Here is a 25,282-nt window from a genome sequence, read left to right on the forward strand (position 1 = left end):
ACTATTTAACTTGGGTTTTTTTTTTCCTTCTACGGGAATCTAGTTGTGGTTAATTTGGCACATTTCTTAGGACTGACTGTGGGGTCAAGTACATTTTTGTGTGAGTGTGAGTAAGGAAGATAAAAATGCAACAAACTCCCATTTTCATTTTATACCGTGTCATTACAGGGTCATTACCAAGTCATTTTCACTTTTATTCAAGCGTTTTGTGAGCATTTAAAAAAATGAAAAAAAAAAAAATTGAAAAATTCCGGACTCTCACTAGCTGCATCTGATGTGCAGACATTTCAGGCTAAAACGCAGTCAGGATTTATCGATTGTTTGATAGGATGTGGGGTTGTTTTTGTGACACCAAACTGAATATATTTGGATTCTGAACTGCTGTTTGAACAAAACAAGCCATTTAAAAATGTCAGCTCGTGTTCAAGTAAATTGGAATGGACATTTTGCACGATTCAGTCTGGTATTTTACAGAAGAAAAAACAAACACTTCTTTGGCCTATTAATTCATAATGAAAATAATCGTTAATTTACTGTACGTTGCCAAGTCCCACACACACTTGGCATGTAACATTGCGTTGCGAAGCTCAGACTTGTTCTCCGGTGTTGCGTTGCAGTAATGCGGCTAGCCAATCAGGGCCCACCCTGAAACAAAACAGCTTGTTGTTTTTGAAATTTAGTGATGGTTGAACGCTTTGCAGATAAAAAGCATTGCAAACATGTCAAATCTCTGCATGTAGGGTCATGCTGCTACAGTGTGCACTTGGCACTGAGTCTGCTAACAGCCGGTGAGCCGAGCAGTCGCTATGAATCAGCAGTCAGCTGATTGACAAATATGGAACAAAATGTTCATATGGGATTGTATGTTTGAGTGTATGATGTTGTATTTGGGTCTCACATAGCATGTATGTGTGAACGGACATAATGCATGTGTCGGTGTGTACATACAGGACACCGGCTCCCTTATCAGAGCGTGTATGCTTGTCTAAATCAATGCCACAGTGGAAGTGTGTGTGTATATTCGTGCCAAAAGAGAAAATCCTTTTACATGGTCCCATATGAGTGGCTGAGACAGACAGAGTGTATGTTTATTAAAAGACTACGGGTGGTCCTTTTTGTTTCATTCACTCTGAGAAAAACAACTTTTCACTAAAGCTTTTGTCCCTCGAGGAAAATTATGATGCCACCACACTGTCACTACAGATTTACGTGTACTTTCTATTTAAAACGAGCTTGTTAGTACTCGACATGTGACTGACGTTCCTTCAAGGTATACATGTTATTTGTATATTTAGAAAGATTAGCATGTGCTTCTGTGGGAAAGTACATTGTCTCCTCAGGGTTGGGAAAACATCGTACAGCAAATGCACAACAGGAAAGATTTAACCTCTTCTTTGAGTTCAGCACACATCATGACAGGCGTTCACCCTCGAACTAAACATCTGCAAACATACAGCACTCTAAACCAAACCCGCAACCTCCAAATACACTCGTGGCTGGCTTTGATTTTTTTTTTTTCGTTCCACTACTGAAAAAAGCTGTCTGAGGAATCAAACAGCGGACATGGCACTTGTCCACATCTGAGCACCATGATTAATCAGAATCACTGTCAGTGCAACCAATAGGGCATCGGATTTAGCACCAAGGCGTGTTGCATTGTGGGTACTTCAGAAGACTGGTAACAAGACATGGCATGTTTTATGCTGTGTTCTTCGAATAACAGCACTGACAGGGAAACCTAAATTGCTACTTTAAGCTAAAAAGGAAGGCAAGCCTTGAAAGTTTTTACAAATTTTAAATCTTTTTTTAACAGAATTTAACGGCTAGCACCGTCGCTTCACAGGAAGAGGGTTCCTGGTTTGGATCCTCCAGACAGCTGGGACCTCTGTGTGGAGACTGGAGTCTGCATGTTCTCCTCATGTCTGCGTGGCTTCTCTCCAGGCACTTCGTCTTCCTCCCACAGTCCAAAAACATGCAGTTAATAGGTCATTTGGTGACTCTAAAATGCCCGTAGGTGTAAATGTGAGCATGAATGGTTGTTTGTCTCTATGCGTCAGCCCTCTGACGTACTGCCGACTTGTTCAGGGTGTACCCCGCCACTCGACTAATGTTAGCTGTATCGGCTTCAGCCCAGTGCGACACTGATAAGGATAGTTTATGGAAAATGGATAGATGGATGTATGAGAGTCTGAGCACAATTTAAGCCTTCAGGAAAGTTGATTACTAAACTATATGCAGCTTCAGCAATGAGTCCAGGTCTAGGTAACTTTCAGCAGGTTTAAACGCATACGTCATTCACTGCTTTGGAGAAAAAGTACTTTTGTTCCTAAAAGGCCATAAATTAATGACTGAACTGAGACAAAAGAAACAGAGGGGAAAAAGGCATCAAGAAAAAACGGTTGGTGATGATGAGAAAGTAAATAAAGATCCAACCCTACTGACAAAAACATATTGGAAAAAGAAAAAGATGCACATAACAATAAATAATGAATCAGTACAAAAAGCATATGGGACTTAATTGAGATGTTTAAAATACAAGTATTCACCACATGTAATATGGAAACCAACAAAATCTATTAAGAGATTAAACGCTTCAAACTCCCTCAAAGCTTCTGGATCTTTCTAGACAGACACCCAGTGGCTCCGCTTCACAGCACTGAGCATGAAATATGGAAGAGAGAAGTCATGGCCTTCAATACTCATACACACAGGCACAGACTTTCAGAGGCGGGAGGGGTAGGCGTGTAACACCCTGTGTCTCCCCCAATAACATACCAAATCCATCAAGGTGCCCCAGTATCCAGGCCTGAAGCCTGTCACCGCTGGAAGCACAGAGGCTTTAATAAATAGCACCAGAGCAAATAAAGGCCTTACGGATTACAGCACATATAGTGTGCCAAGTCATATTGTGGGTTTGACCCGTGATTATCATATATAATCCCATTAGTGTCACATACTCTTTTAAATACAAACATTTAGTGCGAAGGCCAGTCGTTCCGATAAATAACAAATAAAATACTATATTTTCAAAAGAAACAAAAAAAAAGTTTTTTTTTTTTTACAAAATGACGCTGTAATGCCTTGGTTAGTGTGATAACTTTTCCTATTTTGAAATATAAACGTTTGTTTTGGGACAGGAGTTGCTCAAAATTGCTTCACAGCGACATTGTGTAACATTCAGAAACAATAAAACAAAAGGCTAGTGAAGCAAGATGAATGCAAAATGATTGAAAAATGACAAACAAAGATAGAAAAGGGCAGAAAATTATCTTCCAGTAATTTAGCCTGTCTGATCTAATCTTTGCTGTCCTTTCTCTAAAAACAGTATACAGCTTACTCCATTTTGTGTTTGGAAACACACACAGTACCACGCCACACAGCAGCAGGAGTACACTCTAAAATTAGCTGCACACACAATGTTTACATAACTCATGAATCAATTAAAAGAATATAGCTCTCATATAATTAAAAACAAATGAGATTACTAAAAGTCAGTTCACTTCCTGGAATGTGGCTGAGCTCGTCTGGGTCAGGCCACTGTATTTAGATCCACAGTGGTGGGATCCAAATGGGAAAGATGAGAAGAAGAGAAGGAAAGGCTTAAATATGAGCAAGTATTTGGATAATGGCATTCATTTCACCCTGTAACCTGTCCCATATCTGACAAAATATGAACATGTGTCTTTCCTTTACGATACAAAAAAAGCAAAAGGAAAGAATGGCTGAACCCGAAGTGAAGTAGAAATGAAATTAAGACAAAATTCAGGAAAAGTTGTGAAAGATGAGGGGGTAGGTGAATGTGTGTGTGTGTGTGTGTGTGTGTGTGTGTGTGTGTGTGTGTGTGTGTGTGTGTGTGTGTGTGTGTGTGTGCGTGTGTGTGTGTTGGCCGAGGAGGAGATAGAAAGAGAAAGAGACGCCTGTGAACATGGAATGTTCCCTGTTGGTTTTAATAACTAATCTCACAAGACTGAGGCCTTCATAAGCCTTCATAAGACAAGCCAAACTCCTCAAAACATGCTGTGGACGGCAGAGAGATGACGCTAAGGATAATACACTAGCTGGATGGTTTCAACGGGGGCCTAAATTTCACCTCAGATTTTGGCAAAATCAAATCAACTGTGAAATCTGGATTCTTTGCATAAAAAACGAGAGTCATAAAATGATCCAAACAGTATAAAACTGAAATTATTCTGCACTGAGGAAAAGTCTAGTCAACTACTATCTGAAATGAAGAAATACTGACTCTGGTTTATTTAAGGAAATTAAAAAGGCCAAGCATCCCAAGGATCCCATACTAGTGCAAAGAAAATGAAAATCATTTTTTTGTTACTACACATTAAAACTGACATTGACAGGTTACAGTTGCTCTTCTGTTTTCTCTGTAAAAAGAAAAAGACTTAGGAAACTGTGTACAGAGCAAAATCCTACAATAAACATGTCGGCAGATGTGGGAATTTAACTTATTGGAGCTGTTTGGTTGAGCAGTTGGCTTATTCAGGCTGCTAGTAGAATAAACAAAGATCTGCTCCAGCATTTCCTACTGTCACCCTTATCACATTACGGCTCTGATCAGTGCTACATCATGACACACACACACACACACACACAAACACAGGATGTCTGTCTCTTGGGAGCTGATCGGCCAGCTATCCATCAACAGGCTTTTATTCACACCAGCACAACTGCTGTGAAGAAACACGTAAAAACACGCGAGAGAAGGATTCCTGCACCCGAGCACAAACATGCACACACATCACCACACTACAGAAACTCCCTCTCCCTCTCACACACACACACACACACACACACACACACACACACACACACACACACACACACACACACACACACACACACCAAGGCGTCTGACCTGTCCGCCTGTCAGCACACCAAAAGGTTCCTTTGTCCTTTGATAACCCTTGTCCAGCCTCCTCTACAGGAGGCTGTCTCCCTAACAAGTCTTGCCTATGGCAGGAGCTCTGAGCTGGGGGCAAAGAGCAGAACAATGCCCTCTTTCCTGAAGGAGAACCGTTCACACAGGGACCTCTAATGAAATCCGTGTCTTTCCTAACCTCTAACCCCCCCTCCTCGCTTCTTTTCTTCACCTTCTCTACTGGTATTACAGTTCCTCCTGTTCGGATTCATACATTTGTATTACTGAAAGCATAATATGTAGATTGTACTGCCAATGACTGACGGCACTCTCTCACTCTCAAATCCTGGACGTAATGATAAATGTACTCTCCTTTTCCTGCCTACGGGTAATCGAGGGCAAGACATAAAACAATCTTTTGGCCTAAAGCAGGGAGAGGGCTTTAAATCATCAGGCCTCCTGGATTTGAGTAACAGAGAGAAATGGTAAGAAAGGCAGAAATCAAAAAAGACAGGCAGAAAAGAGAAGGAAGAAAAGCAGAGACAGTAAGGACAGGGAAACGCTGACCTCTATTTTGTGTGAGATGGGGAGTGAAAAGTAGCGGGATCATAAAAATCCTGTCTTCAGTTTCCATCCACTGTGGAAATCCGTCTGGACCAGTCACCACAACAAACACTCGACTGTCCATGAATCAGATTTCTCTACTGTCTCCTCTCAGTTTATCCTTTTAAACTTCTCAACTTGCAGTCGTAAGTGAGATATAAATCAGTGGATAGTTGTCTTTTTTTCCAGTTTATTCTTCCATAGGAATAAAATATGCAGTGATAATTGTGCCAAAAAGCATGCTGACAGTTATAGTCGATGTCATTATTGTAAAAACATATTTAAATGATGACAAACACTGGCCAAAAATAACAATTCCTGTCTCAGGGTTACTATTTCTTTTAGTGTTTTCCCCTTTTAAAGATGGTTAAATGATGCCTTTAATGACTCCATCTTCTTCCCTTTAAAGAATATTCTCAGTTTTCTTCTTCGTCCCAAAACCTCTCATCGGTGACAGAGGCCTTCGTGTTTAATGTCTCTGTCAACACTTTAAAAGAGTCAGCGGTGTTGTGAAAAATGAGCCAGAGCATATAGCGGAGGGAGGTGATTTCCCTCGAGCCGCTTGTAATTGCTTCAAGCTTGGACCAGACAGGACAAAACCAGGAGGCCTGGCACAGGAAGTTGGACAGGAAATGGTTCAAATTCAGCCAGTGAGCCAACATGCTGGCTTCTCCTACAAGTGCAGTGGGTAGATGAATCATGACACCACCATATTTTATGGTGTCTAGAAGATATTGCTAATCGATTAAGATATTCATCTTAGTGCAAACATGATCAGACAAGAGAGCTATTTTAAGAAAGACTAATGACAGAACAAGAGACTGAATCTGAGTTCTTATAAGAACTATTTATATCACATTTGCAACATTTGCAGTTGTTTAAAAATGTCCACGTTCCCCTTCGCTGGTCTGGTTCATATCTGGGTGTTCGATCTGATGCTGCATCACTCTCCAACATTCAGAGACTTTCAAGATCTGCTTTAAATCCAAAGGGTCAGACTGGCTCTGTCTCTTCTCATGCTTGGATTGAAAACATAACTGCTCACGCAAACTGACAACACATTCAGAAAACTTTTACATGTCCATATGCAACAAATATATGTAAACATGCAAAGTCAAAACAGAGAGGAAAGAAAAGTGGCTTCCGTCCTGGAAAAATATTCAAGTTGCAGATGCCTCTGAGACGTGGACATAATTTAAGATTCTTTGCACAATCTAGTAAATTTGCACAGGGAATCCTTATTGATTTAATTTACTGAAATAGTCTGATCTAATCTAAAATCCTCCATCCAGTCCATAAACAAAACAGTCTGAGGTAGGTGTTTGTTTCTATATAAATGGCACTTGAGGGTGAAAATGGCATTACTCATTCCCCTCAGGACTAAAAAGACAAGTGAGCGGTGGGCCGTGCAGACTGAGAAAAGCTGATCTAAAGGACTTCACCTCTCAAATAGTACAGCTGTCTCATTAACTCCAAATGCCTCGATAACTGAACAGAGACCAGTTGGACCACCAGCGAAAGAGAACACCCTAAAGCCATAGAGAGAAAGCAGGTGAAAGTTAGAGAGAAACTAGTGAATGGGAAGAGGATTTTTTCTCAAGCAACCCTTTCCATTTCTGCCCAAACCCTGGGACCTTCCTTTGCCATCTTATCGTCTCCTCCCTCTTTCCCTCGCTTTCCACATTTTCTCCTTTCTTCCAGCTAGGATTAGCTCAGCAGGACACCAGCATTCCTTCTCTACTGGTAGTCTTTGTCTTGACATTCCCACTCCTCCCAGTGTCCTCTGGAGCCCTGCGTCCAACCAAGAAAACCAACTGTTCCATAAACTGGCAACAGGTTTGCCAATTTTCCTTTCTCCTTGATTTAAATACAAGAATTAAAATGGGGGAAAAAAATTATTTCATAAGGAATTTTACAAACTGGTGTCTGTTGGATATAAACTGCCAAATGTCCACTACCAACCGTTAGAAAAGGTCATACCTACAGGGCTGCAGGCCTGCACAATTCAGACTCGAGGTCGGGGGTGCCCTTGCAGTGACTTTGATCTGGAGTCAGTTTTGCTCTGCCGACTACCTGTTGTGAGGTTTTGTACTGGGGTAAGATAACTGATACATAGTCATAAATGGAGGGAAGCTGTACTCTATACTGGTGTGCCCCACACGGGAAGGCAGGCATACTGTTACAGCCATATGCTAATCCTATTACTCCAATTTTAGTGTTTATGTTTAACTTGGATTCAAAGTTAAGGCTTCTTTTGCCAGTTTTTCAACTCAAAGTTGACTTACTCTCAACCAGTGTGCAACTAGTTCAGTTCAGGCAAACTGGAACCTATTTTTAGAGATGTTACAAAGGCAATTACAATATTTTAATCCTGAACAAATGAAATGAAAAGGTTTTATGATCCAAAACCTATTCCCCCTTTCTGACCCCCTCCTCTGACTTCAGAAATAACCACTGATCACACTTGAAAACATCGATTTCAATGAACACCAGAGGTAAAATATCAATGTGAAATAAAAGTTTTCATTGTTGCATATTTACAACTTACATCTAGACCTCTCTGCATATTGGCTGCAAGTCCAATTGTTAAATGTTTTCCTTTTTCCCCCCTGGCAAAAGACTTGTCTTGTTCAGCCAAACTGTGTAATGTTTAAGGTCTAAGGGAGATTTGTGAGGGGGCATCTGGTTTTTCACATGGGTGATATGGTGATATTTTCCAGAGGACTTTTCCATGATTGAGCTACTGTAACCATTAGTTACCCTTCCTTGACTTTTATTTTAATTGTAGATGGTTGTACACTGTTCCAATCTTACAAATAAAGACTTCTAGAAAACCCTAAGGAGTCTGACATCTTTGAAATAAGTTTCTTCTGTTGATTCATGAAAATCAAAGATCAATGGGTCAATGTAGCCTACATATTCATACACTCTGCAGGGATTCTAGCTGAACAAGTATCATGCTACAAGCAGATACTAACTGCTAGCAAAGTTCAGACTAGCAAGGATTTACAGCAGCAAAGGGGATAAGGAGACCACAGGTATAAGAACCAGCTGCTCTCAAGAAGGAGGCTGCATTATAACAATATGACAGCTGTCAGCAATGATATACCAGCCATAAGATACAGCTAGGATCTGCATGCAAATATATATATCGTCGCACACAAACCTGAGCAGCACATGTTGCGCTGAGAAGAGGGGAGATGGCAGCTTTAGTTTTACATTGTAATCGAGGTTGAAATCTGTGTATTCACGCTACTTGACCCGAGTACATAAAACAGACATAAAGACAGACAGGGACAAGGAGATACGATAAAAAGTACAAGACAGGCATGCTGTTATACTGTTGTTTGAGAGTGGTGAAGAAAAAAGGCAACACGAGAACAAGCAGAGATGACGAGGAGACAGATGACTGATGGAGTATCTCAAACAAATTAGTGTGGTGGCCTTGGGCCTTGACCTATTACCACTTAATCCTTTCACCTGGCCTTAACAACTACATACAAATACACACACACTACACAACACACTATAGAAAACAGTGTTCCAGATAAAGGTACACCAGCCTTAGAGTGGATAATAGTTTTATTAGTACCACTGATTCTTCCATAGGGCTTGCACCTTAATCTCCATGATGATTTGGCCTTGCCGCAATATGAACACACATTGCTCTCAGTGTGTGTGTGTGTGTGTGTGTGTGTGTGTGTGTGTGTGTGTGTGTGTGTGTGTGTGTGTGTGTGTGTGTTAATTACACAGACAGAATTGTTCATACACCGTCCGGGTCCCAAAAGGTCCTGTGTATGTGCACACTGCTCTCAACCCGCCAGCTAAGTTTACACAAGAAGGTCATTTTAATCAGGTGAATACCAGGCTGCCTAATCTGCGGGTCTTTGCTTGAGCATAAACAGAGGATATCCCCAGGCTCAGCCGGGATCACATACCTGGAGTCATGGAAAAGTCATTTCTGGAGCTGACCGGAGCAATCCAATAACCTTCTGCCCTCCTGCTCCCTTTCTCTTCCTCCAGCTCTGAAACACAATCACCTCGGGTGCTAGCTCTCATTCTCATGTCTCCTTCTTTAACTCGACTTTCCCACTCAATCTTCCTTATCCTGCTTTGTGTAACATTATTATTACTGCTGACTGACCCACAAGACCACAGTGCCAAATCTACACAAAACACACTCACATATATGAGCATTTAAACATGCACAAGTATGCAATCTATGACTTCGGGAATGCAGGAATTTCATGCATGGTCACACACTTACCTAAAAATAACACCACACATGGTCGTCTCTGATTTTAGTCATTTTTAGGCAGAGGTCTGAATCTCACACACTTTGGGAGGGAATGCCAGACCAACAACCTCCTTATGTTTCATGACAACAGCAAACATGTCCTTATAAATGTTGGAAAGTGAAGGGTCACTGTTGACCCCCACACTCTCCATCTTCCACTCTCCACCTCTCTTCCCCACTTCTTTCATATCATCTTCTCAACATACCTCCATGAGTGTGGGGATACAGGATGAAATGGGGAACTGGGGCCTGGTAGATACTAACAAAATGAAAATATTATACTTGACAATATCTTGGGTATAACTACAGGTATTTTCAGAAGAAAAAAAATGATTTAGTAAACATTAGTATCATGTGGATATAAATGCCAGAGGATCTTCTCTGTTTATTCCACTTAGCTAGTAGATTACTTCAGAAAGTTAATTGTGATTTAGCTTTGAATGTAAATGCAGCAAAACACAAAAATAGGAGATGACATCTAGTCCCATTTTATGAAACTATATGATAAATACTATTTTGATATAATGCCCACCTATGGTTAAACAGTCCAAGACACTCTGGCATCTGGCCAAGCGTGGGGGTCTTGAGCCTATGTTTAGTTCTTTGTCTTGGGCCTGGACATTGGTAGAAAACAGCTCTTAATTAGATTTGACAGGTTTGATCAAAGGCTACAAAACAGATATCAAAAACAGGAATAGGGATGCTAATAACAAATCTTTTCATCATTTTGATTAACTGATCGATTATTTTCATGATATACTGATTAGTTGTTGATCCAGGAAAAATCAGAAAAAACTAAAAAAAAAAATGTTGTCCACAACCCAAAGATATTTACTTTACTGTCAGAGGACTGAAGAAACCATAAGATATTTACAAGATATTGAAAAACTGAAATTTGGAAAAAAACAAAAACAAACAAACATTAGATTAATAGTTGATTAGTTATTATTTTCTCAACAAAAACAAACAAACAAAAAAAAAACTCTACAAAATGGATTTTTAATATGAGTGCTGCAATAACCCTCAGGACACCAGAGGTCCTATAATATACAATCAAGAAGGCATACTGCAGGACTTTACTGAATTATCATTGACTAATTCATAATGTATGCAAGTCCCAAGTCTCCCTACACCTCTCACCCTTTTGGAACTACTGCTGACTGGCATGCCGCCTCTCTTCCTGTGGGTGATAACATATCGATATGGTCTTGACTCTTTATCACACTGCCTCACCAGTTAAGGCAGTGGGGCAGCCATGAAGTGGCGACCTTGTTATCGCAGTCTGATTTGAGTTTAAGTAGACAAATATTTCGCCTTTTGTGTGTGTGTGGGTGAGTGTGTTTGAGAGAAAGGGAAAGAACAGCCAAACTACTCAGCATCTCTGAAGCTTTCCTTCTCTGACACAAAACAGAAAGTTTATTTTTATACCACATTGGAATTCATTACTCAGACATCGTCTTCTCTCTGGTGAAGATTAGCAACAAGAACAGTAATCAATATCAGATAAGCTGATACTAATGACATTTGACCACTTATTGGATCTGGTTTTTAAAAGTCAACATAACAACTTTGACAACGGCGACAACAACAACAACACGTGGCAGCTGCAGATGGAAACTTTGCATTCTTTACAAGTCTTTAATCAGGACCAGTGTGGTAAATTGTTGTGGTTGTTACTATTCTGGGTCTTATCCGTGTGTGTCTATCAGTGCTGCTCTTTTCTGGAGAGGACTGGAGCCTCTGACAAGCTGCTCACTGACTGGACAAGTGCTTTACACTCAATGTAAGTAAACGTACGTGTGTGTGTGTGTGTGTGTGTGTGTGTGTGTGTGTGTGTTTCTGAAAGGAAAAGCATGGAAAAAGTAGCATAGTCAGTTAGTATTTAAATCATGGTGCATGGTCTAATAGAGAGATTCTAAGAAACGGTGAGAGAAAGACAGATGTACTGTAGAGGTGAAACACAGACAGAAGGAGTCTTGAATTCATTCATCTTAGTAAAAAGAAGTAATCAGTGAAAGCATACTGAAAGTAGGATTTGGGGATGGGTTGCTGTTGGAGCTTGATGATCTAAGTGTGAGTGTGTGTGCATAAATATGTGTACTGTATGAGTGTGATGATAAGTGATGATTCATACCAAAAACAGCCCCCATGTCTTTCTTCCAGATGTTTCTCTGAAGCTGACGGCTGTCTGAAGCTACTCAAGGACACAAGAAGAAGTAGTCACCATGGGACTACAACCTTTGTCCTCACACTTTGTTTTGGCAGAAGAGAAGATACACTCTTGTCAGTCATATCAGTATTCCAGTTATCAAAATGTGCACACACATCATTCACACAATGGAGGCTCTGTGAGTCATACTTAAAGGAGTGGGGTCAAATTAAAGCTATCGTGTCTGTTATTAAGAATCCCTCTTGACTCATCTGTCCAGAGACACTTTAAAATAACAACACTACACCTCTTACAGTTGGCAGGCCATCAATCAACAGTAGCTGCCATGTTACAGATCTCCTGAACTCAGTAAATTCAAAGTTTTTCATGTAATAAACCTCCACATACGTGACATAAGTACTTATTCATTTGGTAATATATCAATACATTTATATTAAAAGGTTATGATGATAATACTGAATTCTGCATGAATTACGTGTACTTAATCTTTTTAAGTGCCCCCCTTAAGCCAACCAGTTAACTTTTGAAAAAGGAGCAATGGCAAACATCTACATAGCTTGATCAAAATCTGATCAGTGAAGTCTGATATATTGTGTGTGACACATGGAGTGAGACTGCCAAGCGAAAAAAAAAGGCATCTTAATCAAGAATTGCAGCCTATTAACCTATGAAAATATGATGGTGACATGCCAAAAACAAAAGTCATTGGAAACTATGCTAACTACATTACATTTAAAAAGGGCAAAATGTACAATCACAGACTGATTTAATTTAATTTTTTACAAAATTACATCAATCAGGCACTCCCTGTTTTTCCACCAGTCAAAACTGGATTTGTGTACCATTCTGCTCTAGTTTAATAACCTCTGGAACACGATGAGAGAACACGATTTTTACGTCAATCCAATCTAAATTAATCTGCCAGCTGGGTCAGGCAGAGTGGAGCGGTAGGAAAGCTGTCCATCTGCTGAAAGCAACAGGAGTTTTATACGATTTCAAACCACAAAGCCAGGTGGTCCTGCAGCAATGGGGAAAGCACACAGAGGAGACGGTGGAAAGAAACCTGGGATTAAAAGGAAAAGGGTGCAATTTGGTAGGATAGATTAGATCAGAAGGATAAGGTGGTTGGATAACGGCTAACAAAAGAAGGTAACAGAGAGAGAAGGAAAATGACTAACAAGTGTCTGTTCTTGGTTCTTGGGCTAGTTTGCTGTACTCTCAGCGGACCAGTGTCGGTGGAGGGAACAAGAGTAAAGGAGAGGTGGGGGGTTGTAAGGTTTGTCATGGAACACCTGCCTCCACTTAACCCCTCTCCCTCTCTTTCTGCTTGAGCTGCCTCTTTCAGCCATCTCCTCTCCTCCTACCCTGCCACCCCCTCCTGCCCCGTCATTCATGCACGGAGTACCCTACGAGCTCTCAGGCCCAAGGCTTCTTCTTTTCCCAAGCACGGGAGGGCCCCATAGTCTGAGCTGGGGCCTCACTAGCCAGCCACCCAGTCAGCCAGTGAGCTTTTTTAATAGTGAGACAGATGACTTCTTGCTATGCGAAACAACTGCTATTAATACCAATTCCACTGAGCATCCAGCATCCTCTCCATTTAGGTTCTTAGGTCTCAATTTACCCCTGCATGTCCAAACATGATGCATAAATTCACTGAAATATTTTAGAATTTTCTAGCGACGACAGAATGTGTGTATTTTCTCACTTTTACACAATACGGCCGACATAGCACTCCAGCCAGCTGGTGGTTATACCAATTAAAAGCCTGTGTTAGGTCAGGAGTTATTCATTTGACATTAAAGAGGACATGGGGTCCCGCTATTCAGACCCACCACAGGCATCAACTCCCCCTTCTCTACTCTTTTCACCCCGTTTTCCATGCCCCATAAAAGATTTGCCCCTCGCCTCCCCACTTACTCTCCCTTCTCTCTTTCACTCTCTTGTTTGTTCATTCTCCCTCCTTCATTCACTCATTCTTTTCCTCTCACTCATTCTCTTCACCTCTTCAACTAAGTACCTCTCATAGACCCTTAGTCCCTCATCTATAGTCATCAACAGTAAATCAGTGCAATCAGCTGATACAATATTTAAATGATTACCAATAACCATCCTTCTCTTCTTCTTCACATTTTCTTTGTCTGGCTGCTGCCCCTTTCTACCCTCTGCTGGCCTCCCCTCTTTTCTTTCCATTCATGGATGGTAACTAAAGATAGAGCTGGAAACTTCACTTTAGCCCCATATCTATAGAGCTGGCCGACGAGTCTTTCCCCAGTGGTTCCATTTCATATTTTAGCTAGTGGATGTGCTGCACATGAGCAAGACACACATATACACAAGCACATGGTGAGCTGAAGGGGTCATTGGCCCTCAACGGTGTGTTATACAGTAGCCCATCCCAAAGGTCTTTAACTCAACAGTGATCGAACAAGAGACACAAAGATGCAGTCAGTCTCTTCTTTCGCTCACTCACTGTTTAAATGCATCACTGCCTGAGCAGCTTTTAATGTTCTACGCATCGCTCACTTCTTCCTCTTAAAAATAACAGCAGATTCACAAAAACACAGACAATGTAGCCAAAAATGAGTAGCATCTCGGGACCTGTAAATAACTGTAATAACTGCTTGTAACATAGATGTCGTAAACACAGCAAATCAGTTAGTCCAACAGAAGTTCAATTTGGTCACCTGATAGCTCATTAAGGATAGATTAACTAAATAGGATAATAGAAAACAAAATTGGTGTTTATGACACAATAGTTGCCTGTGTTTCTTAACCTTTTGACTCTTGTCATGTCCTTAAATAATATGCAAGGCTAACTGAGGTCACAAGTTACAATGAATTTTACGGTATTTACCAAAACAGTTAAAACTTAACTAAACCTCGTATTCAGACTATGTAGGTAAATGAAGTCACGACTATGCGTGCAAAAAGACTGAGATACAAACATTGTGTGGAACGTAGGCAGAGGTTAAGAAGAACCATAGGGCATTAAGTAATTTGTCCTGTAACCAGATTTAACAACTGGGGAGTTAATGGAAAATAGTCTCAGGATTTCCACTCCTGCTTCTACACAGCTCTTGTTTATGGAGGCTAGTCAAGGAAGAGTTCTGGCTGGAAGCTTGGTGGTCCGGTGGCACTGATGGGACTAGGCTGAGTCAGACTTTGAGGAAATGTACTGATTTGCATGGGCTACTTTATAGATCCCAGTAGGGACATTTTCTTTTCATTTTCCCCACTCTAAAGGGATACCAGAGTTGCGGGGTCAGTTAATGAAGAGCTCTCCAAGGGCCAGTACGCACTCACTGTCTTGTTTAGAGACTCTTGAAGGGCGTGGGTGTTCACCAACACAAGCTCTTGAACTAAGGCCCTGTGGTTAAATTGGGGCTTTCCTACTCACTACAGTACACCACCCTGATGAATTATGATTTATGCTACTTGCAGACGATTCAACTGAACGTCCTCACAGGCCGTGCATTGGCAATTCACGTCATCATTCAGAGCAGAAGGCTACGGCAGATTTGTGGCCTTTGTGTAAAGGGTACGGTAACATCAGGACAAAGCAAGGATGAGCGCCAAACTTTGGACATGATATAAAGCTAAACTACTTATACTGGCCTGATTTTTTGGACATCTGCTGGGCCTGAAACCTAAGAGAAAGTGCAAAATATGATAGTGCAGTTGAAATAGAAATACTGCGAAATGTGTACTCAGCCATGACATTTAAACTGGATTTCAGTCAAAAGAATTACTAATATGCTCAATGAATGAGTCTACATATCATAAGTAAGGGTGGACTGCACTTGAGATCCTTACGGTATTCATTTTCAGGATACCATTTTAGATTAGAGTTTTCTGATTGTGTCAGATTCTTGAATACACAAGTTTTACAAACATCCTGCAAGTAAAACACTGGTGTACCTGTTGTCTAAATCTTGTCTGACTGCTTGTAACAGTAGCTATAATGTGTCAGCTGCAACACTGTTTCCTTGTTTACCCAGTGCCCAACTGGTGTGAAACCTAGAAATCCTGAAATGACGGGTTAAGAGCGTAAGGCGGTAAGCCTACTAAATTTTAGTTGTGAGCCTTGCTTTGATAGACGTGGTGCCTAAAATTACTCCCCGGCTAAGGTAGCTTTCTTCTTGCCCGGGCAAGAAAGAGTAGGAGACGATGAGAAAGGAAATGACAAGCAAAACAGTTGTGCCAAAAAGGTAATCTGGTAAGAGGAGGAAGACACTGGATAGAAAAGGACTGCAATAATATGCCCTGTAGTGGGCATGTATACAGTACCCTGTAAGTAGGGTTGGGTACTGTTAGTACATGGATTCAGTACCAGTACCCAACAGTACCTTTCTTTGATACTTTACTCTGTGATAACAAGAATATAATTTCATTTGTAAAATAATGAGTAATAAGTCCAAACCTGTCTCACTACTGCACTGTTTGCAATAATCACGGTCAGTGATGAAGAAGTATTAGGATTGGGTGACTGGAAGCATTATATCGGCTATCAGCAATTGGCTCAGACCATTGCTGGTTGGTCTTTCTGGGTGATTTCTATCATTTTATTTAGCTAATTTAGGGATCTGCTTCAGAAGAACAAGCAATAGCTGCTGCTCAGTGAACGCACCATCTTGGAAAACCTTAGCAAAGCGACTTGCAACTTTCCGACCCAAACAGCAGATCTGTGGTGTAGGAATAAGTAAGTTTTACTGTTTAGACAATGTAGGGCCAATGGAAAGGTCTATCTGACAGCAAGAAAAAGTGGTGAGAATATGTTTACTACAGTGTACACTTAAATGGACATTTTTATGTGTCTTACATACATTGTTATGATGACCCTTTCCACAGCAGTGTTTTGCTCTAACTTCTGTGCCAGGATTTCTGTCTGCCTCTCCAAACTGGGAGTGTGCTGACCACTGTCTACTGTAGATAACACACTAACTATGCATATGAACCTCATCCAACCCCACCAAATGCCCCCTGAACAATCTCTTTAACGTGAATCGGTACTCGATGGTACTGAATTTGGTAGCCAACCCTACATGTAAACTGAAAAATGTTGAACAAAGGGAGAAGAGGTGAAGAGAGGAAAGTCTATGAAGACTTCCAAAGAGAACTGTTTTTAGTAAGACAGCAGAGAGACTGAAGGGTGCAGATAGCTGCTGATGGGGGCTCCCATTTCTGGATGTTGGTGCTAAATGGTACGGAGCAGGCCGAAGACAGAAAACTGATAACATATCATTGGTCTTTTTGTGAGAGTATAGAATGTACAGACATACCTGCTTTACATACAGTTTTTGAAACGTTATATGCAATATGCTAGTAGTTGAAACAACTCTCTTTCATTGCCTCTCTCTCTCAAAAATGTTGTACATTGCACTGAAAGTCCTGACAACCTGCCTCATTAGTCAAGGTCATCGTTAATCTACAAAGTGCACAGATTTATATGACTGTTAGTGTTTGATCTGTAGATGGCAGTGGTTCTGCTTTGTTTACTTTGTATTATAAGTCTTTCATCTTGTTGATTTTTCCCTCCCTTTTCTTCCCCTCGTCTTTCTTCCTCGTGTTGTACACTCCTGTGTTTCTAGTTGTGCTGCATAGTTTATGATTTGCTGATAGAGCAGACAGGCAGAGGTCTTGGAGGGTCGCTTGAGACAAAAGCTGCTTTTCAGCTCTCTGGGCTGATACCTCCCGGCTCTGCTGCCTTCAGATAGCCGAAATATGCTGGATGGGGGTTTGAGGTGAGGGATAGGAGGGGGTGGATGTTGCTTCTGGCCTCCTCTTCCCACAGCGGCTGAGGTGAAAATGACTTTACCATGTGAAGAAGAAGCTGCGGTCACTCTCGCTGTGTATGTAGGCCTTCCAAACTGTTCATCTTGTCTTGTCTTAATCTGATTTTTTAGGTTATGCTGGGACACAAGTACAGAATATCAGTCCATGTGCATGTGCATGTTTTTATTTTTGTGCACCCTTAGCCGGGCAACAAAAGGCATGCATGTTCTGACAGGGAATGAAAGAGAGATAGAGAAAAATGCAAACACAAGAGTGTTTCTGTGAGAGTGTGTGTGTGCATCTGGTGTGTTCTGCTGAGAACAATGTAAAAGAGGAAGAGTTTGGACAACAGAGAGTGTGTGAGAGGGAAAACAAGGAACTACACCAGGTGAGTTTTCCTGAGGGCAGCTGGGAGTATTTTTCCCCTCATTTAGCAGTTCATGAAAAAAACCACAAGCTGCCAGATGTGACAGAGGGCACGCACCCGGCACACACACTGTAAACATACACACACAGACACACACACAAAACAAAAATCTCCAGCGCACGGAGGGAACTCAATCTAACTCAATGTGAATATGTGTGTGGCACCAATTTACTGTATTCCAGCATAAGTCAGATTTCAGAGGCAGATTTCTATCTGGGGGAATGTCTGTCTCATTAAAATGAATGTCAGATGAAGTAAACGGAGGGTGAACACATCAAAGAGGTCTTCAGGGAGTTGAATAAATCTGGGTTTAAACTCACTACAAACCCATTTACATCAGCTATTCTACTGCGAACCCTACCAAGAATCTAAAAAAAACAGTTGAAAATCCCCCTTTTGATTATCTCTTTAGGGATTTTATTACTAATTGTTATGAGCCAATAAGACACAACGTCATGTTACTGCATACAAAAGACTAGTCAGGAAAGAGCTAAATTAGCTCCAAATGTGCATCTAAAGTACCCACAAACATTTACAACTATTTAATTGTCTTAATAGCTGGAAATAACTACACGATACGAAGAAATGCGATGGCCACATAGTGTACCTATGGCTCGTCGCTGACCTACATTCCCCTTTGTTATTCCACACATATCGGCACTGTGTAAAACCGCTGGCTGCTAATTGCTTTCACATTACAGAGCAGCCGGGTGATCTTGGTGGCTTTCCAAGACCACCAACACTGGGACATGGGGCGTGCACATTTGCAATTGCATACCACCAATCACATTCTGGCTACATTACTGTGTAAGCACAGACCGAGGGCAAACATGTAGGCTGCTATCTGCTATGTAACCAGCAGTAAAACCACTTCTCTGTCATTGTCTGGGACTCAGACCATCCTAACTACTGTTTTTCTTTAAGTTTTATGACTGTCGACGCAGGGAAGCCCATGTAACCTGCGTAAAAAAAATGTGTAACCTTATGTAAACCACTGAGTGATGTAACTCATTCAATGAGCAGCAGAGTGCTTGAGTGACTTCCTAAACACAATTAACAAGCTTATAGAAGACGTATTAGCAATGGTTTATTTGTGCCAATGTAGGCATTTTCGTACATGCGGGGCAGCATGTAAGAAAATTGTCCTTCCCTTATATAATCTCTATAGCTGACAGTTTGTATATATGAACATCCTGTGTTTAAGTGTACATTGCTTGCACATAAATCCTTTACACCCTTTCACCTTTCATCATCTAACACCAACAACTATTGATCAAAACATAGAAAACAAACACAAACAAACAACTGATCAAATCCTTAAGAGGCAGATTCTAGAGGTGATTTTCTATGTTCTGAACAGGATACATGTTCAATTTTTCTCCTAAATTAGCTTTATATCCCCACAAAAAAAGCAAACGCAAACATTCTGAACAACACAATTTACCAATGTCACCAAAAATTAAAGCTGGATTTACTTCTGTTCATGGCCACCAGGAGTAAAGGTTAAGCTAGTCAGGTGGATGGATTTGAATCTAATTTAAATTAAAGCGTAAATGGACAAACAAAGTTTGGGGTGCAAAGTCAGCGTAGTGGGGGACAATGGGTCACTGCTGTCTGTCCTTGGACACACAGACAACTAAGGAAGTCACAATAAAAGTAAGCCTGAACAGAAACATGATCCAAAATACAACTGGAATGACTGGAAACACTTTTCATAACATACCCTCTCCTTTGGACAAAGTTTCTCAGAATGAGAAGAAAGAGGAAGAGAGGGAGATCTAGACGGAGTCTGAGAAAAAGTAGGAGAACGCGTAAAAGAAGGAAAGCACAGACAAACTCTCACCCAGCCAAACTCTCCCACAAGTCCCTGCCATGAGCTGACAGTAGTCCAAACTGTTGAACAGTACCAGCCGGGAAACTTCGGACCGACTCCACTATTGTTTGAACTCCCACTCAAACAGTCATGAATCACAGCCGCAGCGATCTGTCTCGCTCTGCATTATCAGCACCGGCCCATTTCGAATCAGCGCTTCAACAGAGCATGTCAGGAATAATAAGCCACAATGTCCACAGCAGGGCTTTTTTTCAATATAGGACCCTTCAGGCTTGCATATTTCTACAGGAACGGGCCCCTGCCTTGTTGCAAAACATCATTACACAATGCATGCAACAGTATAAACAGTTGTTCATCTTAATGAAAAGCTCAATAAATATCGTATTCAAGTGCAGGGGAACTGTGGCTAAATGTCTGGAAAGATGCTGTAGCTGTGCCATCTCTCTTTTACTCCAATTATGTCTGTAATGACATGACAGGTTTTATGTTCCATTAAAGATTACCGTAGCACAGCGAAACACTAGCAATCGGTTTTCTTGTGTTTGAAAATGAATATGGCCGACATGCATGGCTCAACTTTCCAAATTGAATCCTGAAAATGTAGCTATTTTGCAAACGGACATGTTGACATGACATGAGTTTAAATAATACTGTAAGAATATGCATATTTTTCACAGTTACCACCGTATTTTAGTATGAGGGGGGGCTTAATAGTATACATAATCAGAGGCTCTTAAACCCAATGTTCCAGTTGCTACAACAACTGGATGAAATGGCAAGAGAGACAGAGGGCTGGGAGGTAATGAGCTCTTGTGGGCTAAGCTTAGCACTGCTGAGGCAGCCACGCAGAGGTTAAGCAAACAGGCAGTGGGATCACGCGGGACTAAGCCTCTTATATAGGCCCTTCTGAGGAGAAGATCATTGACTTCTGATAGAGGGATGAAGGTCAGGAGTTGTCAGAGATAGTGGGGCTACCAATCCTTGACTAGTGAGAGCCCTATTTCTTCACTGCCGCTCAGTGGTTGTTTATTACTGTCTAGATTTATGTCATATTTGAAATGTTTCGGCCTTTTTAGCGATATAACTTGCTGAGAGTTCAAACACATTCTTCTCATTGTTCTCAGCTTTCTCTTAGCTGAGCCAGGCCCATCCCAATTCTCATTCACATCCTCAGACTATCAATCTTTTCATCCTACCTTTAATATAACTAGTAATGGACTTCTTTTACTCAATGAACCTCTTCCTCTTACCCTCCCCAGGTCCCCCTCTCCTGCTGGGAGTTGCAGGGTAATGCAGTTTCATTTCCTGCCCTGCTGAAATCAATGCTTTCTGAGAGAAAGGGGGGAGGACGAGAAGGAGAGAGTCTGGGAAAGACATAGACAGATATGCAGAGAGACAGGAAAACAAGGGTGAGGTGTGAGAGGACTGTTGGCATGCAGGAAACGACCACACTATTAAGTAAACTTAAATGCAGGTTGGATCCAAGTCAGCGTCAGGTATCATAAACATCTACCGGGAAATTAAATAACTGTTCAAAGTGGAAATATGAAAAAAAAAAGAGGGGAGGCTGCTTTAATGGGTAAACTCAATTTTCCCCTCAACACTCCCCGTCTTTTTTCTAGTCGACTCAGAGAGGGAGAAATTCCGCGGAGGACGAGAGCAGCATTCTGCATCCCACAGGATAAATGTATGAATTCCTGGTCAGGAGCGTCCCATTTGACGAGAATCCTTTCCACCCAGCCCAAGTTAAAAACAGAGTTCTCCTACATGATCTAATCTCTGAGTGAATGAGAGGGAGACAGTGATGAAGAAGATAGCATACATTTTGTCACAGTCACACAAAGACAGATTCCTGCCCTGTGAGTATTCCATACCCTTCTATTACCATTCCTGCAGATTCCACCACAAAAAGCCCACAGCCGCTCAGACATCAAACACAGTGTTTCTATGAGCCTCTGGTTAACGCATCTGGACAGTCAGCAGCATATAGCAACTGACTCTGTCCTTCCATCCAGCTATTCTTTTCACTCACTTGTTTCCGTTAAAAACAGACCCATAATCTGGAGAGTTAGGCTACACAAGTCAATAACTGTGCCTTGAAAGAAGCTGCCGTATGGTGAGGCCATCAAGCCAAAATGGATTTAAGAGGCTACCAGTGACTGTGTGGGTCTGGTAACAGCCTTTCCCCAAGACTGTGAAGAAAGCTTTGAGAGGTTGCCAGGACTTTGGGTGTTGATCATACCATAATCTGCAGACTCGCATACTTCCAGCTTTAGTTTCAGGAATGATTTTTTTAAATCTTGAACTAGAATTTTAAGAAATGCAAATGGAAGAAAGCAAGTTATACCATCTTTCACCAAGAGACTGATCTGAGCATTGACTACTTTTCCTTATGTCCCATCAACCTGATTGATGAGACAACCGTTGATTGATTCTAACGCCACACAAGGGCAACGATTTCCCGGTTGGTGCTGAATTATGCAGATGGCTAGCCAGCAGTGGTTTGCTACATGGGCATTTAACTCACGGTACTTCAGAGTTACAGCCAATGAGCCTTTTAATCCCAGATTCCTCGGTCAGTGTGGTCAATACAGGATTAGAATGGATAGAAAGGGAATTTCCATTTAAGTCAAATTTCTTATGGCCTTTTGTGCTTTTCTATTTGTGCTAAGTCACTGTTTCATGTATGGTTTCTGGTTCCCGTAACAGTTTTTGTCCTTGAACATTACCATCATAATTTATAGCAATGCTGGACATTTAAATAGACATCATTTTCAGGAATCACGCTGCCAAACTTGAGTTATTGCTTCGAGTTCTAGTTGCTGACTAGGATTAAATGCAGTACTTGTCTGCCCAATGTGAAAGTTTGAGATCCTCTGGAAACAGGACCAAGCTACCAGTTCAAGGCAGACCCTCTTAAGTCTTTTGTGTGAATGAAGTGACTGGGTAAACACTAGCTGCTGGTTAATAGGGGGGATTGCTTTGTGAACAATTTGACAAAGCCTCTGGTTAAACAAACATGTTAAGGCCATGTCCACACTCAAACCGACACAGTTTAAGACCTGTTTAAGTCAACATTACATCCAAAACTGGATAGTTTTTATTTCATTTTTGGCCTTGTGTTCACACAAGTTTGTTCACACCCATAAATAGCTTTTTAAAAGACAACTATATCACAAATATCCTAGATCCCACAGTATAGTTAATGTTGTATATGTTTATGCTGCCACAACTTAACCCCACAGCTCACCCTGTTATACCCTAACTTTTCATTGAAGTACCACCTAACGCGAGCATAACAAGCGTACATTTCAAATGAAAGTATACATACTCTGGGGATTTTTCTTTGGCTGAGAAGATATTTCAAAAAAACATATGGAGACATTCAATTCGAAGAAAAACAAAAGTGATGTTGCGTGGGTAACAAGCAGACAAAAGCGAATGACGAGGGCATACAATAAATCCCATATAATAGCAAAACAACATCTCATAGAACACAAGCCTGCCAAACTTTTTCAATGGAGCACAAAAAAACACATTGTGAAACATACAGTAAGTACCCACAGCCACCCAACTACTCTGATGGGAAAGGGACAAAGAGAAAAGTGGGAGAGCTTAAATTTTTCAACAATAAATTCAAGTTCTGTTGCAACACTGACAGCAGACTTGGCAGCTCTGATTGTCTGGAAACCTGCACAGAGATAGACGGCCTGTGTGCTGAAGAGAAATATTCAAAAGCTGAATTACTGAGGGATCAAACAGGCTTTCTGATAAGACAACATAAAGTATCACAATGATATTAAGATGAGTTTGTAGGTTCAAAACATCTCAACTATCCCTCACTGAACACCATGAAAGGGAAAAGGGGCTTAAACATTCACAACCTTGTTTTGCGGATCCTCAAATGTATTTGGTGGATGAAGTAGAGCAGTCAATGTGTAGCTTTGAACTAATACCCATTTACAGGAACTAATCTTCAAAAGATAGAATTCCTTAACATCAGGCTACAACAGGATTATAATTTCTATAACTACGGATTGCAATGACAAAGCAATAAAAGACAAAGAAAACAGCCAAACACACTTCTCTCTGCATATCACACAGACATAAAAACTTCCTAAATGACTAAATGTGAGGGAGAACCACAAATGATCCCTCAACCCTGAAGAGCAAATTCAACGCAACACACAAAACACACCCACACGCAGATATACACACACTCAAAAGGATTCAGTTAATTCAGACTGAACACAAATCATCAGATGCCCCGTAAAATTTAATTTCCTTCCATCCAAACATCTCTGGTTTAATAATTCCACAAGCAGAGTGATGTCTGCACTTTCCACATTACACACTACTACAGGAAAAATGTGCTATTTACATCATTGTGTGTGTCTGTGTGTGTTAGAAGCATGAAAAAGAAACAAAGGAAAAGAAAGATTTGATTTTAGTGAAGTTGCCAAGAATCATTTTGGAATAACACATCTGTGAAAAAGAAATACATGTGATGATGTTCTATTAATAACTGCAGAGTGATAAGTTTATACAAATGTCTCAGAGGAGCTGATGGTCCAATGGTTTCACAGCCTAACCACAGTATCACATGGGCAAAAGAGCAGACGTGGAGCCACAAAGTCATGATCGAGACTGATACTGAGAAAGCCAAAATTTGACTAAACATAATCAATGTAGCTACAATGAATGAACAAAAAGTATGAAGTGTTTCTGCACCAGCTGACATCACAAAGAGATGCCTCTTTAAGATGTTAAATACTGACAAGCCGTTACCAAAGGCCTATGAGTCATAATGATTGTGAGAGCAGGAGCTGGTGTGGAGCCACCCCGCTCTCAGTTATTGTTGAGTAAACACACACAGCGTAGCCAAGAGCAGCATGTCAGTCAGGCAGGCAAGAAGGGCCAAGTGGAGGAGCCACTCGACGGCCAAAATGAATCGTACACACCGAGAGGGAAAAGGGACTGTGTGTGTTTGTGTGTGTGTGTGTGTGTGTGTGTGTGTGTGTGTGTGTGTGTGTGTGTGTGTGTGTGTGTGAAAGACAGAATACAGCCAAGAAAGTCAGAAAGAGAGCAAAAAAAAAGAAAGAAAAAAAAAACAGGGAGAGAATGCCAGCGTTTGTCTCCTGCCAGCCAGATAAGAGGAGTGCCAAGGAGTTTTGATGTCAAGCTGATGATGGTGGTGGCGTGACGGAGGAGTTGACTATTCTCTGATCCTCTACCAGGAAGAAAGCTGGTTACTGAAAACATACTGAGGGACAAATACACACAACTTATGTACGGAACACAGTACT

The 25,282-nt window shown here is 41.1% G+C and overlaps 1 protein-coding gene across 2 annotated transcripts in view; it reads right to left on the reverse strand.

The window, feature by feature from the left end:
- The window catches only part of ror1 (receptor tyrosine kinase-like orphan receptor 1), a 123,947-nt gene that overhangs the window by 91,367 nt on the left and 7,298 nt on the right, over positions 1–25,282 (reverse strand). The gene's annotated exons all lie outside the window — the stretch shown is intronic.

This window comes from Larimichthys crocea, chromosome XVII (assembly GCF_000972845.2).
Source record: "Larimichthys crocea isolate SSNF chromosome XVII, L_crocea_2.0, whole genome shotgun sequence".
In the NCBI taxonomy this organism is placed as follows: Eukaryota; Metazoa; Chordata; class Actinopteri; family Sciaenidae; genus Larimichthys; species Larimichthys crocea.